General features: G+C 48.5%; 1 protein-coding gene across 48 annotated transcripts in view; it reads right to left on the bottom strand.

Annotated features, from left to right (window-relative positions):
• The window catches only part of ZBTB20 (zinc finger and BTB domain containing 20), a 660,688-nt gene that overhangs the window by 341,540 nt on the left and 301,713 nt on the right, over positions 1 to 17,435 (bottom strand). The gene's annotated exons all lie outside the window — the stretch shown is intronic.

Here is a 17,435-nt window from a genome sequence, read left to right as displayed (position 1 = left end):
TTAAAACAAATAAAGCAGAGAATTAGCTACCATAGCCATAAGATTGGTTCAGAACAATGGCCCATCTAGCCCAGTATTCAGTCTTTCTACAGTGGTCAGTGCCAGATGCTTCACAGGGAATGAACAGAACAAGGAAATCATCAAGTTATCCATCCTCTGTCATCCAGTCCCAGCTTCTGGAAGATGGAGGTTTAGGGACACCTGGAGCATGGGGTTGCATCCCTGACCATCTTGGTTAATAGCCATTGATGGACCTATTCTCCATGAATTTATCTAATTCTTTTTTTAACCTAGTTATACTTTTGGCCTTCACAATATCCCATGGCAACAAATTCCACAGGTTAACTATACGTTGTGTGAAGAAGTACTTGTATATGTTTGTTTTAAACTTGCTGCCTATTCATTTCATTAGGTGATCCCTATTTACTGTGTTATGTGAAGGGGTAAATAACACTATTCCCTTTTTCCACACCATTCATGATTGTATAGACCTCTATCATATTCCTACCTCAGTCATCTCTTTTCTAAGATGAACAATACCAGTCTTTCTAATCTCGCCTTGTATGGAAGCTGTTCCATACCTTTAATCATTTGTGTTGCCCTTCTCTGTACCTTTTCCAATTCTAATATAACTTTTTAGAGATGGGGCAACCTGAACTGCATGCAGTATTCAAGCTGTGAGCATACCATGGAATTATTACATGAAAACTACATGAGCAGAACTCTGAGCATGCAAATTATAAAAGTAAGAAAGTCTCATCCAACGACTCTGAGCCCATCAACTTATTTCAGGAAACTATTGCTGTTTACATAGCACCATTGTTTCACCCACACTGCTCAAAGAAACAGAAGCAGCTCTCACCTAGTCAGGGAAAAATGAAAATTCCAGTGGTCAGCCGATATCAGACAAGGCCTTAACCCATTAACGCTTAACCAGAAATTTGTCCTCGTCTCTGTCCATTTCCAGTATCAATGGGCCAAATCCATTCCTTTTGAGTTAATGAAGGTACACAAGGGATGAATTTCATCCAATATGCGTAAATCCAACTGGACAGGACTGTTTTATTTTCTCCAAACTACCTCTGACTGGAACCTAGGTCATACTAATAAACACAGATGAACCCAGATGCAAAGTTCATACCAAGAACCATATCTAAGTTTGTACAAAGTTTTGTGGGAGAGGACGGAGCCAGGAATTTTCTCTCCCCCTTTAGAGAGGCAGGTGCCAGATAATAAATAATAACAACAGCAGCTGATATTTATACAGCACATTACATCTGTAGGTCTCAAAGTGCTTTACAAAGGGTCCCCATTTTGCAAATGGGGAAACTAAGATAAAGAGAGCAAACAACTTGATTAATGGGAGTCTGTGCCAGAGATGAGAGTAGAACAATTAGCCACTGCAGCATGCTGAATTTCCCCATAATTTAGGGGTGGTCAATCTGAGGCTTTTTAGTTCAGGTCCATCTTGATTAATAAATGCAGAAGAGAAAAATTTCTGCTTTTCCATTCCCTCTTGCTCCTGAGTGTCACAGCTTCCTGTTCCTTTTGCTTCCTTTTATAGTCGTCTCTCACCAAGTATTTCAGAAAAAAATGCTAAATAAAGATCACAGCCTGTTCTATTATGTCCCCTTCTTCTTCTCCTCCTCCTCCTTTCTGCATTTTGTGCAATGTTGTGGCACCTATTAACTACCAATGTTTTCAGAATGACATTATACAAGGTGCAGGCTGTACCACTGTGCCCTAAAAATATCAACAACTGCATTAGTCTCACAATAATTAATGGCAGGCATTATGCAAATGACAACTTTTTCACTGCAAAATAATGACATTTCTTCATTTTGAGCAGAGTTATGCAAAACAATGAATTGGGGATGATAAATCACACAGGAGAATTAAGAAAGCCATAACGTTCCTGCCCAAGCAGGCAGAAAGACAGACAGACCGACAATTTAGAACACACAGTTTGTTCTCACACCACCGTTAAATAATAAATAAAAGCATAGCCAGTTGGCTATTAGAATATATGTGCAGTTTGTTTTTCCCCCTATTGGCAACTATGCATAAGGGGATGTTAAATTCTAGCAACTGGATCATTACAAGTCACAAGGAAATTTTTCTTTATTAACCTTAATAAGTCATTCACTCAGAGAATATACTCGTCAGGCACATAAAAAGTATCACATGTCATTCTCCTACACATTAACTAATTTCTTATGCAAACATCACAATGTATAGCAATTACTGCCGCTCAGAAAAACAAAGTTGTTTTCAATTTATTTTATTGCTTTTGTACTTGGCTATTTCCCAGAGCACTTTATTGTCTTTCCCTACAGCAGCTTTAGGTGCAATCAAAAAGAAATGCACCAGCTAGGAGCTGTTTCCATGGCACATTCTGACATCTTGTTTTCCTTACAGTGACTCCTTCAGGTAGAGGGTGGGATAGATGGGATCCTCATGTACCAGTGTCTACAAAGCTCACCTAGAATAGCTGTGAACTCCCCTATATCCAGCCCTCCTGCACCATTCTCCACAGTGCCTCCTGCTGGGACTGAGGGAGCTGGGACTGGAGTATCTGTGCACTCCTTAATAGGTAGTACCCCTGGACCCTTCTTTATCGTGACCTCTGATAGGGAGAGACTGATGTATCAAAGAATCATAAAGATTAAAGTTGGAAAGCCCCACTGTATTAAATCATCTCCTCCTTCTCCCACCCCCAAGCAGGGGTATTCCTTACAATATTTTTCTCCGGTTTTGTTTAATTTTATTTTAAATGTGCCATGTCACAGTGCTTTCATCTTGTCCTTTGGGGGAGAATTCCACAGCGTAATAGTGAGTGACAAAGTGAGAAAGTTTTCCAGATAATCAGCATTTTTATTAATTTCATTTTATTAAACGGACGTGTTTAATAATCCTGTAACATTTGTTATTGTGTCTCCTGCTGGTAGACTCTCGGACTGAATTAGCTGTGAACTCCCTTAAAGCAATAGCTCCAGCATTATACCCTGCAGTACTTCCCATCACAAGGTCTTCTCACAGTCTCTGAAAGAGACTGGAACTAGAGCAGCTGTGATAATGCTCTTACACTACTTTACAGTGACTTCTCTTGAGGGATTAGTATAAATATGTAATCCAGCCAGCAATTCTATAACATTTTGTTACAAAATTACCTCCCTTCCACCTGGACCAACCACTCCCGCCTCTCCACCAAAATCTAGTATGGTTGCAGTTACAAATACTCAGCACGCAGTCTGTCAGCAAGGGGCACATATACCACATGATGTGTGGTGATTAAACGGCATGGCTCCCATTAAGGTTAATGGGGAATGGGAGACCAACTACTCATGCATCACAGTGAATAGTCACCTCTAATTGTACCCGAGTCAATGGAAGAACAAGCGTCACATTTTCTTTCTCCAAAATGTTAAGTGCCATTCCTGTCCCTTTACCTTCACCAAGAGACAACTCCGTACATCACTAGCGAAGCCATTCAGCATGCAAAGGGCTGAGGAAAGGTAACAACTTGTAAATAGCTGGGTTGAAAATAACCCATGTCCTAGTAAGCGCAGTGAGAGTGATTATCCCCTCCCTTGCTCTTCCTACAACCCATGTTACTATTTTTGAGATGCAGTATTTCTCACCACCCTCCCTCCTGAAAATATTTGGAAAAAATCCTCCTCTCACCCTGAAGTTAATAACATTTTGCAGCTCTCCTTAAATAAAATTCAGCCCATGCTGGATCAATAAGAATGATGCCTATTTCCCTAATGGCAGCCGATTGCCATTTGCTATTCAAATCAGACTAGATAAATTACAGTACATGCCAAGGAACAGGCCAGTGAATTAAGACAGGCCTCCTGAGGACCAGCGATATTATTAATCTTTTAAGACACTATCATATTTCTTCTTGACAGCGTGCGTAGACTCACAGACACGCTGCACCCAGATTGAAATATCAGCTGCTGCAAAAAATCAATAGCATTAGAAACACAATCATTTTCAGTCTGCAGGGCCCTAGAAAGCAACATTTGTGTCCCTCCTTCCTTTTGCATCCCTGCCCCGATATGTTTAAAAGAAAAACGCCAAATATCAATTGCTGAGGGGAAGCCACCATCATTGTCACCTTTTATCACTGAGGCCATACTTTGATTTTTGATAAGGAAGCGGTATTTCGAGGCGGGGTGAGATATGCCGTGTTCATCTGTAGAGCCCTGAAAATCTGCGGATATCCGCAGACCATGTTTGCAGATCGCGGATCGGATGCAGATACAAATTTTGTATCCACCCAGGGCTCTATTCATCTGCTCACCTCGTACACCTTACACCACCAGTGCTGGTTCTATCTCTCTGCAGGGATTACAAAGTCAGACACAGTGCATCTGCTATCCCCAGGAAAAATGAAAACAGGGACCTTGGACCTGAACTCACAAAGGGAGACTGTACAAGACAAGAAAGCCAAAGGCCTAAGGGATTTCTCTCCACACTGGTAACAAAAAGAGTCAATTCAAAGGATCTTGATCTCTTTAGACTTTTGGATGATTTCAATAGATGCGGTGACAGCCAAATAAGCTGTCCCCCTAGTTTCTCCACTGCACTATGTGGGGAAGAGGAAAGGGATCCTTCAGCTGATAAACCAGGAGCAAACCTTTCAAGATTCAGAAGAGGAGTAGGCCCTGGGGGGACTAGATAGCTCAAACGATTTGCAACGAGTATGGAGAGCCTGATTCCCCCTTGCCTTGCCCCTGTGTAGTTATTTACTCCTGTGAAAAATGAGAGTAAAACACTACCATCTCTCTCTGGTAAGATCGGGGCCGGCTCCAGGCACCAGCCCAGCAAGCAGGTGCATGGGGTGGCCAACGGAAAGGGGCGGCATGTCCAGCTCTTGGGCGGCAATTCGGTGGCGAGTCCCTTAGGGCAGGTCTTCACTACGGGGGGTGGGTCGATTTAAGATACGCAAATTTGACCTATCGGAGCAGACTTACCCTGCTGTGAGGACGGCGGCAAAATCAACCTCCGCGGCTCCCCGTCGACAGCGCTTACTCCGTTGACGGTAGCTAGGTCTACACTACCCGCCTGAATCGGCGGGTAGAAATCGATCTCTCGGGGATCGAATTATCGCGTCTCGTCGGGACGCGACAATCGATTCCCGAATCGACGCTCTTACTCCACCAGCGGAGGTGGGAGTAAGCGCCGTCGACGGGGAGTCGCGGAGGTCGATTTTGCCGCCATCCTCACAGCGGGTAAGTCGGCTCCGATAGGTCGAATTCAGCTACGCTATTCGCGTAGCTGAATTTGCGTATCTTAAATCGACCCCCCCCCTGTAGTGAAGACCTGCCCTAAGTCCCTATCGGAGGGAAGGACTTGCCACCAAAGAATAAAGCGGCAGCGGTAGAGCTGCCTCCGAAGTGCCGCCGATTGCGGCTTTTTTTTCCCACCCCGCTGCTTGGGGCGGCAAAAACACTGGAGCTGGCCCTGGGTAAGATCATTTTATACCCACTCTGACTAGGGGAAAATTACTACACAAGGGGCAAGGCAGTGGAGATTCAGGCCCAGGAACTTTTAAATGTACCTTGCTAGCTTGAATCCAGGCCAGGTTAGCAGTGACCCAAAAGTGTTTGATGGGTTGTCCAGCGTCTTGTGTGACATGAGTTGATGGCCCAATTCCAGTTACATCGCGACTGCCACTAATTACCCCCCTCTCCTCCACACACATTGTTGGCAGTATCACTAGAGGGGCCAGAGAGAAATCAAATCTTCTCTTTCACTAGAGATAGTCCCCGCTGGTCACCTTAGGGCTCATTAGCAGGTGCGTACGGGGGAAACTTGCATTGTTATTGCTCCTGCTCTGTTTTATGGCTAAATGGAGAACGTAAGGCCCCAAGGTTCTCAGTCCAGGACCTTTTCCCACTGCACAAACACTCACAACAGAATGAGGTGTAGAACAAGGGCCTGCAAATTGACACAGGGCTGATGGGGAGGGATAATATTAATTGTAGCTAGCCGGAGGATAGCAATTCAAGATTCAGAATGTATTTTTGATCTGACTGAATTGAAAATAACACTTTTCAAAAGCTTTCATGGAAAAGAACTGAGCCAAAATTGCTGGGTTTGGATCAAATATCTCTCTCTTGCTCTCGTCAGAAGTGACCAGAGAGCCCTAGACCTCAAAACCCTCTCATCAAAAAGTCTGTGAAAACCAATACATCTCTGCAAACCACTTTAGTTTTGAGGAAACAGCCCATTTAATCAAAAATATTTTGGCTGACTCTTAATATTAAGATAATAAAATCAATGATACAATCCTCTATTTTAAAAAATGCTCTGTCCTAGTTATTCACACATCCTGGGGCAGGGTTGAGAGCCCCTGAAGTACAACCTTGGTACTTGATTCTCCGCCAGTTTTACCAGCTCCCTTGACTTCACTGGAGTTGTTCCTGATTTGTGCCAGTGTCAGTGAGGGGAGAATCACACCCTTTATTTCTACCAGCAAATTTCACTAATTCCATTTTGGGGCATGAGAACAGGTTGACAGAAACCCTTGGGTTAATCATTTCATTTACTTCTTTTTTCAATGTGCTGTCCCCTTAAATTAACCTCTAATCTTATTAATCCAGGAAAAACAATATCCTGATTATCTACCACCACATTTGTAAACAGCTGTCTGCCCAGTTGTACATTAACCTGGGAAATAAAAAACAAAGATGAGCTGGGCAGAAGCACTTGCTGCTGTTGTCATTGCTTGAGGGCCTGATCCTGTAGCCTTGACTCACATGTAGTCCAATTAAAGCCAATGGGGCTCACAAAAGAAATGGCTACAGGATCTGGCTTTTAAGCTATAGAGAGAATGATAGAGGTGGCAACTCATGGCAAAAAGTAAATATGCAAAGAGGGCCAGTCCAGGTTGCACTGGTGCCTGAAGAAGAATGGGATTTGATGTCTCCTCAGATCACTCCCTTATTTGTTGCTCCCCCCGTCCATTGGTCCCCTGTGTGTGCCATTTCCTCTGACTAAAGAGCATCCTTGCATGTCCTTGATCCCTTGGAGTGGGAACCGCTAGTTCTGAAGATACCACAGAATCTGTTGCACCAGGCACAGCAGGGCTTCTATGGAAATCCCACAGCAGTCATCCCAAAGGATGGCGCAGTTAACCTAAGACCTGCAGACACCAGCTGCAAACTCTATAGAAACAATGACACCTTTCTGGGGAGGAAGTGGGAGGCAGAAACTGAGTTGCGAGAGATAAGCAGTTCGGTTCAGCCTATTGGCGAGCAACTACAGCCGTCCCAATACTACGCTGCTACTCTGGAGATCACTTGGCCTATGCCGAACTCCACAACTGTACAAAAAGCCACAAGGCTACAGACATCAAAGTGTTTATCAGACAATACGTGAAAGATAAGAATTACCCTGGGTGAACATTTATAAATGTACTGATCACTTGGACCGCAATTCAGGGCTTCTAGAATACTGGATAAAAAACGGTTACCTACCTTCTGTAACTGTTGTTCTTTGAGATGTGTTGTTCACGTCCATTACACATTAGGTGTGCGTGCGCCGCGTGCACGGACGTCGGAAACTTTTTCCCTCAGCGGCTCCCGTCGGGCCAGCAGGGTCCCCCCTCCCATCAGAGCAGCGCCCCGCTCCAGCGTATATATTCCCCTGTGGGCCCGACCCTCCCTCGGTTCCTTCTTGCCGGTGGCTCCGACAGAGGGGAAGGAGGGTGGGAAGTGTAATGGACGTGAACAACACATCTCGAAGAACAACAGTTACAGAAGGTAGGTAACCGTTTTTCTTCTTCAAGTGATTGTTCACATCCATTACACATTAGGTGACTCACAAGCTTACCACTGGAGGAGGGTAGGAGTCAAGGAACAATTGATTGAAGCACAGCCCTGCCGACCACCGCGTCCTCTCTGGTCTGATGATGGATCGCGTAGTGGGCTGTGAATGTATGCACCGACGACCAGGTAGCCGCTTTACAGATTTCCTGGAGTGGAACCTGAGCCAAGAAAGCCGCCGAGGACGCTTGGGCCCTAGTCGAGTGAGCCCTGATCTCCAGGGCTGCTACGTTGGTGAGCTCATAGCATGTGTGTATGCAAAGCACAATCCATGCTGACAAGCGTTGTGCCGAGATAGGCTGGCCTTTCATTCTCTCCACAATGGCAATAAACAGTTGCGTCGACTTGTGGAATGACCTGGTCCATTCTAGATAAAATGCCAAGGCTCTACGGACATCGAGGATATGTAGGCTGCAGTGGCTTGGGTCCGTATGGGGCTTAGGGAAGAACACCAGTAAACAAACGTCCTGTCCCATATGAAATTGCGTGACCACCTTAGGAAGGAATTTGGGGTGCGGCCTCAGTTGCACCTTATCCTTATAAAAAACTGTATAAGGAGGTTCTGAAGTGAGGACTCTCAATTCTGATACCCTCCTAGCCGATGTGATGGCCACGAGAAATGCTACCTTCCATGAGAGGTGCATGAGGGAGCAAGAGGCTAGGGGTTCAAAGGGCGGCCCCATGAGTTTAGTTAGGACCAGGTTAAGATTCCATGCAGGGACCGGCGGGTGCGAGTAGGGAAACACCCTCTCCAGCCCCTTGAGGAATCGGACTACTGTGGGGTTGGAGAACCCAACTCCCCAGGGTGGAATGCCGATATGGCAGCTAGGTGCACTTTAATTGAGGTAAGGGCGAGCCCCTGATGCTTGAGGTGCAGCAAGTAGTCCAGAATCGATGGGACTGAGGCCTGCAGAGGCTGTATGTGATGAGGCTCACACCAGTGGGAGAACCTCTTCCATTTGGCAAGGTAGGTCGCTCTTGTGGAGGACTTCCTACTACCAAGAAGAATTTGCTGGACCTGGTGGGAGCACCTGTGCTCTGTATCGTTTAGCCAGAGAGATACCACGCCGTGAGATGTAGCGACGGTAGGTTTGGGTGGAGTAGGCGACCCCAGTCCTGTGTGATGAGGTCGCGATGGAGGGGGAGGGCGATCGGGGCGGTCATGGACAGTTCCAACAGGGTCGTGTACCAGTGCTGGCGTGGCCACGCCGGTGCGATGAGGATGACTGCCACCTTGTCCCTGCGGGTCTTGAGCAGGACCCTGTGGATGAGCGGGAATGGAGGGAAGGCATACCTCAGGCTCCCGCCCCACGGAATTGCGAAGGCATCTGCCAACGAGCCCGGGCTGAGGTTCTGGAATGAACAAAACTGAGGGCATTGGCTGTTGTCCTTGGCGGCGAAGAGATCCACCTAGGGAAACCCCCACCTCTGGAAGATTGAATGCAGGACGTCCTCTCTCAGCGTCCATTCGTGCATGTGGTAGGACTGGCTGAGGCGGTCTGCTAACCCGTTTTGGACCCCTGGGAGATATACTGCGAGTAGGTGGACTGAATGGGCTATACAGAAGTCCCATAGGCGGAGCGCCTTGTGACAGAGGGGAGAGGATCGGGACCCGCCCTGCTTGTTTATGTAGAACATGGCGGTAGTGTTGTCCGTCAGAACTGACACGCTGTGGCATTTTATGGTAGCGTGAAAGGTCTGGCAGGCGAGGCGAACTGCCCTTAACTCCTTCAAATTGATATGAAGCAACTTTTCCTCCCTGGTCCATAAGCCCTGGGTCCGTAGGTCCCCAAGGTGCGCCCCCCAGCCCAGATCCGACGCATCTGTTACTAACGTCAGAGTGGGTTGCGGGGTGGCGAAAGGGACCCCTTCGCAAACCTGCTGCTGATCGAGCCACCAGTGGAGGGAGTTCGCCACCCGAGCTGGGATTGTCACTACTACGTCTAAGGGGTCTCTGTTGGGGCGATACGTTTGGGCCAGCCACAACTGTAACGGCCTGAGTCTTAGGTGGGCATGTCTGACTACATGTGTACAAGCCGCCATGTGCCCCAAGAGTTGCATACAGCATCTGGCCGTGGTCGTGGGGAATTGTTGGATGGAGCTTACGACCCTTTGAATGGCCAAGAACCGTGACACCGGAAGACTTGCCCGTGCCTCCACCAAGTCCAGGACTGCCCCTATGAAATCCAGTCTCTGCGTGGGGATCAGTGAGGACTTGGGCACATTGACCAGTAGACCGAGCTTGTAGAACACCTGTAGTGCCAGTGTCACGTGGAAGCAGACCTCGTCCTGCGACCTGCCCGCGAGGAGCCAATCGTCCAAGTACGGGTATATGTGCATCTTTCTTTTCCGAAGAAAGGCTGCCACCACGGACATGTATTTTGTGAACACTCGCAGGGCCGTTGCTAGGGCAAGACCGTAAATTGAAAATGGTGTTGGTCGATGGTGAAGCGCAGGAACCGCCGGTGGGGCGGGCGGATGGCGATGTGAAAGTACGCATCTTTCATATCGAGGGCAGCGTACCAATCCCCCGGATCCAGAGATGGGATAATAGCGCCAAGGGAGACCATACGAAAATGTGCCTTGACCAAAAATTTGTTTAGTCTGCGTAGGTCCAAAATGGGACAGAGGCCCCCTTTTGCTTTGGGAATGAGGAAATATCTGGAGTAGAACCCTTTCCCCCTTAGGTCTGGAGGGAAAGGGTTCTCTTCCACTGCTCCTACTTTGAGGAGGGCCCGCACCTCCTGCATGAGGAGTTGCTCGTGAGACGGATCCCTAAAGAGGGACAGGGATGGGGGTTGGGAGGGAGGGGGTGAGGAGAACTGAAGGGTGTAGCCCGCCTCCACCGTGTGCAGGACCCAGCGGTCTGATGTTATACGGGACCAAGCACGGTAAAAATGGGACAGGCGGTTCCTGAAACATAGAGGGGGATCCGGTATAGAGTTTGGTACGCTGTCCTCGATCGCAGCTTCAAAACCCTTGCTTATTTCCCAGCTGCGGCTTGCCTTGGCCGTGGTTTTGGCCCTGGTTAGGCGTGTTGTTACGTCTACGCCTGTTATCCCTGCCCCTTCTGCGGTACGGTTCCTGTCTAGGACGAGGATTGTATTGCCTCTGCGGTGGTTGGGGCTTAAAGGGTTTCCTCTGTGTCACTGGGGTGTGCATTCCCAACGACTTGAGGGTTGCTCGAGAGTCTTTGAGGCTATGCAGTCTGGCATCCGTCTGGTCCGAAAACAAGCCTGACCCCTTGAACGGAAGGTCTTGCAAGGTGTTTTGCACCTCTGGGGGAAGGCCGGAAGCCTGTAGCCATGCCAAGCGCCTCATCACTACTCCTGACGCGATTGTCCTAGCAGCTGCGTCCGCGGAGTCAAGGGAGGCCGGCAGAGAGGTTTTGGCTACTGCCGTCCCTTCGTCCACTATAGCCGCAACCCTGGGGCAGGGATTCCTTAAACTTGGACACTGATGCCCAAGAATTGAAGTTGTGTCTGTTCAGAATCGCTTGTTGGTTAGCGATCCTCAACTGGAGGCCCCCGGACGAGTAGACCTTCCTCCCAAATAAGTCCAATCGTTTTGCCTCCTTGGCCTTGGGGGCCGGGGCTTGCAGGCCATGTCACTCTCGTTCATTGACCGCAGAGACGACCAGCGAACAGGGTGTTGGGTGAGAGAAGAGGAAGTCGAACCCTTTAGAGGGGGCGAAGTATTTCCTCTCCACGCCTTTCATAGTTGGTGCACTGGAGGCCGGTGTTTGCCATACTGTTTTATAGTTGGACTGAACCGTTTTTATGAGCAGGAGCGCAATCCTGGAGGGACCCTCCGAGCTTAGGATGTCAACCATGGGGTCCTCCTGCTCTACTGTCTCCTCCGCCTGCAACCCCAGATTGAGGACTACTTGGCGTAGCAGTTCCTGGTGCGCCCGATGGTCAATCGGGGGAGGGCCGGACACTGTCGTGCCCACCACGGCTTCGTCTGGAGAGGAGGAAGAGGTTAGGGCCTTTTGTGCGTCTTCCTCTTCCTGCAACTCCTCACCGACTGGGTGCTCCTCTGGAGTCTGCCCTATGATGTGGGTCTGAGACGGTGCCGGGCTCGGTACCGAGTCCGCCCTTTCTCGCTCCGGTGGTCTGGAGACCGTGGCCTCCTTGTGAGAGGGTGGGCGCCACTGCGGAGAACGGGACCGGTGTCCCAAGGAGCCAGATCTCGAGGTCCTGGATGGGGGGCCTTGCTAGTGGTAGGCCCAAGGGGTCCAGAATGGCCATTGTCCTGGCTGGCCCCATTGTGGGTGCCAAGCGGCTTCGTGTTCCCTGCTGGCCTGTGCCCTGTGGGCATATCTGCTGGACCGTCCCGAGTCTGCCTCGGAAACCACAGACGGTGACCTGGAAGGCCACGGCAGTGCCGTGGGATGGTGCAGGTTCGGGGTCAGAGAGTAGTGCCTCCGTGACCGGGACCGGGAGTAGCGTCTTGCCGACCTGGACCTGGATCAATACCGATGACCTTGGGACCGGGAACGACTGTGGGTGGTTGGTCTCGGGGATCGTGTGACTGACTCATCCCAGTCCCTACTCGAGTAGGGCTGCTGGGTCGGTGCCGGGCGCTTATTGGGGCCCGACGGCTGTGCGGCTCTCTGCGCAGAGGGAAGCCGGGAGTCCACCAAGGCAGAGCTCGACCGGGACCAGCGCTGTGAATGGTGCCGAGATGGTGACCAGGATGGGCGCACCATTGCCGGTTTGCCTCTGGATGGCAGTCTCGGCAGATTGTCTTTAGCTTGGAGGGGGCCCTCAGCGGACAATTCAATGAGGTCCTTTGCTGCCTCAAATGTGTCCAGGGTGGAGGGCTGTTCCAAAAGCTCCTCCAGCCCTTCCTCCTCACTCAATGCGCCTATCCCGGGGCTCGACGGGCCTTTCGGCGCCGGAGCCACTGTCACCGGGATCTGTGCTGGGGCCTCACCGCCCTTAGGCGCACTCGATGTCTTCGCGGGCGCTACCCTCTTATGCGGGGAGCGTTCTCGGGCCTTGGGTTGGCCCTTCGATTTTGCCGGCGAAGACGATCGGTGCCGGGGGTGTTCCGGCTGTTTCGGTGCCGTAGGCTTAGGGTGCCCCGCCGGTGCTGGATCACGGACCAATGCCGGGGCACTCCACACCGAGGTTGACGGTGCCGCCGAAGTGGAGGGCTGTAATGCCGTCTCCATGAGCAGCTGCTTAAGGCAAAAGTCTCTCTCTTTCTTAGTCCTGGGCGTGAAGGCCTTACAGATCTTGCAGCGCTCTTTTTGGTGTGCTTCCCCCAGGCAACAGAGACACGAGTCATGTGGATCACTTAACGGCATAGGCTTGCAGCACGTGGCACAAGCCTTGAAGCCTTGGGCGTGCGGCATGCCCCGCCGCCCAAGGCCGGTGTCGGGATTGTCCAAACACCTAACACAAAGGAGCTTAAGTACTTCTGAAGGTCTGATAACTGCTAAGATTAACACTAGTTACTAAAGAACTGATAACTGCTAAGATAACACTAACTACTACTACGCTAAGGGACACTCTCAGACGAGAGACAGAGTTGTTCCAACGCCGCCACGGATGATAAGAAGGAACTGAGGGAGGGTCGGGCCCACAGGGGAATATATACGCTGGAGCGAGGCGCCGCTCTGGCGGGAGGGGGGACCTTGCCGGCTCGACGGGAGCCGCTGAGGAGAAAAGTTTCCGACGTCCGTGCACGCGGCGCGCGCACACCTAATGTGTAATGGACGTGAACAATCACTCGAAGAAGAATGAAGGCTCCTTCATATACCCACAGGGTTTGCACTGAGCAGTGCAGGGCAGGCTCCCCCACACTGTGTACACTATTACTGAGCCACATGCTGAGCCCGCAGGGACCACTGTCTCATTGCAAAGGAGCATAATTCACTCAGATCTGTCTGCACAAATTTCATTTGTTAAAAAAGGTGCTGCTATGGACTCCTCCTGCCCTCCATTGCACTCTACATGGTGCTTTGGTGATGTGATCTTTTCTGTATTAACTGCCCATCCACCCCCTTCAGGCCTCAGAGATATCAGATATTTTCCCCCTGAGAAGCAAGATCATGACAGCAGCGGGATGGCACTAGGAAGGCCATACCACTACATGAACTCCTTCATGCTGAAAAATACTCTCTTGGGATTTAAATGGGGCTCTGCACATTTTATTTCTGACATTTCTGTTTTAAACCGAGGGCAAAAGGAACGTTCATGTAAAGCATTAGGGCCTTTGCTGCTGATCAAAGATTGGTCAGGGGAGATTCCTAGGCAAGTCCCTGTGGGTGCATGCTGCAGAGTTTGCACACTATAATGTTTAAATACCATTCCGAAGTTTAAACACTAGTGACAAACCCAGTTAGGTTAAAAGCGAGATTTCCATTGCAAAACACCCCTACATGCCATCCTTGTTGACAGGCAATGCTTGGCACTGCTGTCAGCTACAGGCTACAAAAGGGAAAGGAAGAAAGTAAATGTATTGCCAGCTTAAGACACACACACACAAACACACATACACACAGAGCTGTCCGATATTTCTCCCCACTCCCATGTCTCAATCAAAAGATACTGCTCTGGTTTTAAGGGCAGGGAAGGGAAGGTCACTGCACTGAAATCTGCCAATGGCATGTAATCCAGCACATCTGGGTCCACTTCTCAAGACTGACTCTTACTCCCCTTGTGGTTGGCCTCGCTGGTCAAAAGTGCCGAGCAAGCCAATCCTCTGATGTGGAATCAGCATGGGGAGGGTGATCAAACTGTGGGTAGGGATCCACTGTGCCCACTCTGTAAAAACAGAGGGACAGAGATGGAAATTGTAGGTGTGATGAGGGGAAGTGAATGGGCAGGGGAGAGCCAGTAGAGGAACCAGAGAGAAGGTTAGGTGGCATAAAATAGAGAGTGAGGGGGGCAAATTGCAAGGTGTGGGATGAAGGGAACATAATGTTAGGGAAGGAGGAACCTAATTAGGATCTGGATGGGAAAAGGAGGGAGAAGAGTCAGAAAGCAAGGGAGGAAGGAACGGGTGAAGGCACAGAGGGGGAGCTGGAGCGGAGAACAGAGAATGGGAAGATGATGAAGTGCAAGAGAATCAGTGGAGGGGAGGGGAGGGGAGGGTAAGAAAAGGGATGAAAGGACAGATGTGGTAGGGAAAGGAAGGAGAGAAGAGAGCCCAAGTGTTCAAGAGATGCCATCAAGGAGGAGAACCTCCCTATTGCTCTATTGGAGTAAACTATTTTCCAGGGCTAAGATAGGCAGGCTTCAATCCCTAACACTTTCAGAGGCTGCTTTGGAATGGATAGAAAAATACCCAAATAAAATTCGTACTAGGATATTTGAAGCCTTTCACCTCTTGGTCACTGGTCCAAATTAAACCATGCTCAGTAGTGACCAAAAGTCATTGCTCTCTGGTGACTGTTCAGTGACCTCTGTGAAATGAGTGTGGGGTTGCAGTACACTTCCCAGAGTACAGGTGTCCATGGCACATTAAAAAGAAGTCCCAGCTGACACTGATTGGTGCTCCTGTTGGCAGTCTCAGTAAAGAGGCCACAGAGATTGGGGAACTAATCCTGAGATATACTGAGTACCCGCTATTCCCGTTCATTACCGTGGAACTGGAGGGCACTTAGCCTCTTGCAAGAAGCAATCAGCAGTTCACCTCACCAAGCAATGAGCTCTCCCCTGGCCCAAAGAAATGGTCCCTCCAAGTCAGCGATGAGTCTTGTTAATAGGCAGTGAGGCAAAACTAACCATGCTGTAACTCTTGTGTGGGTAAAGAGCTGATTTCACGCTCTGGGGCTATCAATCACAAGCAGTGAATTCACACATGCACACACAACCCCCCCCCCCCCCAGAAACATCAGCTGAAGCCACGAGTGTTCATCTAATTCAGTTACTAGATTTTAATTGCAAGGAGACACACAACAGATGGTTGGCTCTGCTTGAACCTGTAGGAGTCACTGAAGTCAATGGGAAATGTATTAGAAAGAGCCCCAATTTAATTAGCCAGAATATTTTACACAGATTACTTTCTGAAGCAAGCCCTCCCACACCTTACTCAGTACCCATCAGGTTGCTGTCTTTTTCCATCACTCTCTCTCCCTGTCTCTTAGTGTCTTAAGAAACCAATGGCAATAATGACAGACAGATGCAAACAAGGTTTTGGTAATTACAACACTGAAGCTGGTGGTTGTTTGAATATCATTTTATTCCTTCCAAGCAAACAGGTCCTTGGACTCCACAGCCCTAGAGCTTCAGACAGGGGCGGTGGTGATTATATTATGACATTACAGTGCAGACTGGCAGATCAGACAAAGTGGATTTCACTCAGTAATTAAACTGCAGTATCTTTCGTCTAAAGTCCAGGGCAGGATTAATCGAAAGGTAGCTCTTTATCATTGCGATTAGTGCTGGGATTTGAAGAGCAAGTCCGCAGATTCACGATTTGATAGCTAGTCCTGAGCACCAGCTGACGGGGCATGCACAGCTGTCTAACTTGCAAAAAATAACATCAGATCAAGAAGCATTTGTGAGGTTATACCCTTCCCTTTATTTTATTTGTAGCTGAAGTAAATGCAGATTGATTAAAGCATTACAACTTCTGCCACTTTGTTTGGTGGTCTGTGGATGACCATTTAAACAACCTGTTAATACAAAATTCCCCCTAGTGCCACACTCTACAGTACCTGCAGGATATACTCATCACTTTCTCTGTTGCCTGAATTTTAATCTGCAGGGTTTGAAAAATCCACTTGTTTGTGACAGGTAGGTAGCTTTCCTGGACGAGTGCCATTGGTTTCTACAATACCTAGATTTTCATTTAAAAAATGAAAGGGTAATATTCCCAGATGGTTGAAATCGGCATTGTTTCTTTGTAGCCAATAGAGCTATGCTGATTTACACCAGCTGAGGAGCTTGCCCTAAGTTTCTAGTTTTTATGGTTGTATAATGTACCTGTCCAACCATGAACTAAGTGAAAACTGATGCTGTCTTTCTGAGTCTGCAAACAGACAGCTCCAGTACCTCTGGTTCTGCCCATAGCTTTACCCAGCTGCACCAAAGTGAAAACAAACCAATATTTCCATTTATCATCTGCCAGGCAGCTGTGAAATTGATAGGAAGCAGGTCAATTTCACTCTGCTGCTACCTGGGAAAACAACAGTAGAGGCAGACACTGAGGATATTTACTGGGGAGGATAACCCAAAAACGGAAGGGAATGGGGGGCAGTGATGGAAATTTCTGCTTTCCCCCTCCTCCCAGCAGTCAGGAGACTCTGGAATGGGAGGATATGGGGTGGGGATGGGGAGAGAGACATAACATGAAAAACACCCTTATTCACATAAAATCACATTAAAACTATTTTAAAATGTTACAAAATTACAATATATACATAAAAATATATGAATAAAATAAAGAAAAAAACATGTCTTAAGTGAACATTAAACATGGATCACTAAAGTAGCATCATCACCAAGTTCACTCAAAATATTGTTTACACACCAAGTCAACTGAAAAGTGTCCAGGTTACAAGTCAGATTATCAAAGATGTAATCAGCCTGGACACAGTCAGTGTGTAGAACAGCCCAAGCACATCACACCACTCCACTC

Source organism: Chrysemys picta, chromosome 1 (assembly GCF_011386835.1).
Source record: "Chrysemys picta bellii isolate R12L10 chromosome 1, ASM1138683v2, whole genome shotgun sequence".
Classification (NCBI taxonomy): domain Eukaryota; kingdom Metazoa; phylum Chordata; order Testudines; family Emydidae; genus Chrysemys; species Chrysemys picta.
The sequence above is the reverse complement of the archived record's forward strand: the minus strand, read 5'-3'. Positions and strand labels throughout refer to the sequence as shown.